We start from the raw sequence: 3334 nt of genomic DNA on the forward strand, positions 1-3334 counted from the left end.
AACACTTTGAACCCAAAGATCAGTCCTCTATTTTATATTTTAGTTATAGAAACTCTTCAACTTGGGATAGCTAGCTAGTAGTCACCCATTTTGTTTTGTTTATTGGTGTGTTTTAGTTTTTTCAGGTGGTAGTAGGGTGGAGGAGAGATGTCTATGTTTAACAGTGATTGTGTTTACACATCAAATCACCTTAGTGGTGTTGTGATTGGGGAAATGAACAATAGTGATAGAATGCAGGAGATACAGGATATTACACGACTTGTTTGACTCACTATTGTCCCACCAACTGATTGGCTGGTATATTCCAGTTCTATGTCCCACCAACTGATTGGCTGGTATTTTCCAGTGCTATTGTCCCACCAACTGATTGGCTGGTATTTTCCAGTTCTATTGTCCCACCAACTGATTGGCTGGTATATTCCATGTCAATATTCAATTTCTGTCTTTTACACACCAAATCATCTACAGTAGAATATTCTGTACACACCATTCTAACACCCCCAATGCCTTCCTTTCTCAGCTCTTCTCCCTGTGTCTGTAACTGATGGAAAACCAGTTCAACAGTGAGGAAGCATTGTTAGTTGAAATAAATTCCTTATCAATAATGACCTGCTATCAGAACAACACATGCCTTATCAATAATGACCTGCTATCAGAACAACACATGCCTTATCAATAATGACCTGCTATCAGAACAACACATGCCTTATCAATAATGACCTGCTATCAGAACAACACATACCTTATCAGTAATGACCTGCTATCAGAACAACACATACCTTATCAATAATGACCTATCAGAACAACACATGCCTTATCAATAATGACCTATCAGAACAACACATGCCTTATCAATAATGACCTGCTATCAGAACAACACATGCCTTATCAATAATGACCTGCTATCAGAACAACACATGCCTTATCAGTAATGACCTGCTATCAGAACAACACATACCTTATCAATAATGACCTGCTATCAGAACAACACATACCTTATCAATAATGACCTGCTATCAGAACAACACATGCCTTATCAGTAATGACCTGCTATCAGAACAACACATACCTTATCAGTAATGACCTGCTATCAGAACAACACATGCCTTATCAATAATGACCTGCTATCAGAACAACACATGCCTTATCAATAATGACCTGCTATCAGAACAACACATGCCTTGTCAATAATGACCTGCTATCAGAACAACACATACCTTATCAGTAATGACCTGCTATCAGAACAACACATGCCTTATCAGTAATGACCTGCTATCAGAACAACACATGCCTTATCAGTAATGACCTGCTATCAGAACAACACATACCTTATCAGTAATGACCTGCTATCAAAACAACACATGCCTTATCAATAATGACCTGCTATCAGAACAACACATGCCTTATCAGTAATGACCTGCTATCAAAACAACACATGCCTTATCAATAATGACCTGCTATCAGAACAACACATGCCTTATCAGTAATGACCTGCTATCAAAACAACACATGCCTTATCAATAATGACCTGCTATCAGAATGTATTTTACTCCCCATCTTATGGTCAGGGTTGGCTAGTTTACTTTCTAAATGTAATCCATTTCTGCCAAACCTTGCTTATGGTAAACATTGCTAAGATGATAGCAGATAACCATTATCTGATCAAATAAATACAAGTTTAAGAGGATTGTCAGTGTTTTCAAGTCTTGTTTTCTACATCCTTCCATCCTGCATAATTTTCATTGCTTCTTTCTGCACTTGTGTTGGTGATGCAGGACAGAATTGATTCATATTGTAGAAGATGCAATAATGTATTTGCCTTTAAAGAAGATAATATTATGTTGTCGTATGGAGGAAAAGCACCGGGGCTTTTTTGTGCTTGTTAACGGCACACACACACACACACACACACACACACACACACATAGGGTTAGATGGCTCCCAGGGGTGATGACTAGGTTTGGGTGGTTTCCAGATTTTAACATCGTCATACCGTCCTTCTCTCATCCTGGGATTTACAGTATTACCGGCTTAGTACACAAGGGGGCGTCAAAAAAACAAGCAAAAAATACCATTTGGCGTCTGTTACCAGAATGTTAACAAAAGTAGCACAAGTAATAGAGAATTTCCATGGATGCTGCTAGCTAAATATGCTAATGAGTGCAAAGACAGGCAATCCAGCTCATAAAGTCACACATATAGAGGTAGGAGCTACGGAAATGTAATTTTTGGTGAGTTTGGAAATGTACAAGCGAGTGTGAACGAAAGACATGCAAATGAACAAAGTTTTGACGCATGCTTGTCTAGAGGAAGAACAGTACTGGGTCTGAAGCAGCATGTATACACGCTGTGTCTGTGTGGAGTCTGGAGTCGCCAGGGCAACAGGCCTGCCTGCTCTGCTTGGAGAACATAGGGGAGAAGCAGACGGGCTGAGAACGAAGAGGAGAAAAAAAACGCAAGGATAGCAGTGGCAGCTGTACAAATAATTAATCCAAAGAGCTATGACTTCTCAAACACGGCAGAAAGCTTACACAATGAATATGTTTACATACACAGTAATACATCATATTAACCTCATTATGGCAGTAGGCCGAGTTTGGCATTAGTCATGTAAACACCTTACATTACTTATCGTAATTGGCGTTCAGGTCATAACCGAAGTGAGCATACGCCGATTAAAACACCTGGTTTTCTGATTAAATCCTTCAAAATGATTAGGACACGTACATGGTTTAATCAGCGTTCCAGTGGGGTAGTTGATCTGTGTATGTGCCAGCGCTGGTAGCTCAATCTGAGTGAAAGAGTGAAGTGAGTTCCGAAAAACTGAAAGTGTAAATAGTTTTCACATACAAACTTGACAGAATCAAAATCTTTGCAAAAATATCATTGGTAAAAAGTTAGTTTTCGTTGGCGATTTTCTGCATTTATCAAAGCATGTAAACATTTTTGAACAAATGATTCTATAACCTGACTATCCACAATCGCATTATTGTGTGCATGTAACCGTGCTCAATATGATGCCTCGTTACCGTATGAATTCAGTAACTTAGACCAACAAGTTAAATGTAGGGGATGCATTAACGCATCATCAGTATTTACGAAGGAAAAAAAGATAAAACGCATAAGAAATCTTGCTGTGTTTTTTGTAAACACAGATCTAAACGGGTTCTGATTTTAATTTCTGATCGGTATCTGACTCATTTTGTGCTTCAGTTGCTGGGTTCAGAATTCACTAATGGTCAGCAGATAGCGCTCTGACTGATGTGTTGCTACTTATCTTCTGCACTTTTTCTCTATGTGTAGCCAGCCTACTTTTCTCTGGTGAAATTCAAGA

The 3334-nt window shown here is 38.8% G+C and overlaps 1 protein-coding gene across 1 annotated transcript in view; it reads left to right on the top strand.

The window, feature by feature from the left end:
- LOC109884518 (NIMA-related kinase 7) overlaps positions 1–1687 on the top strand; it is a gene marked incomplete in the record, with an annotated part of 165777 nt that extends 164090 nt beyond the window's left edge. Inside the window, 1 exon segment of the mRNA XM_031785534.1 lies at positions 1–1687. This exon segment is cut by the window's left edge and continues 1305 nt beyond it.
- Between the last annotated feature and the right edge of the window lie 1647 nt (positions 1688–3334).

Source organism: Oncorhynchus kisutch, linkage group LG13, assembly GCF_002021735.2.
Source record: "Oncorhynchus kisutch isolate 150728-3 linkage group LG13, Okis_V2, whole genome shotgun sequence".
NCBI classification, from domain to species: domain Eukaryota; kingdom Metazoa; phylum Chordata; class Actinopteri; order Salmoniformes; family Salmonidae; genus Oncorhynchus; species Oncorhynchus kisutch.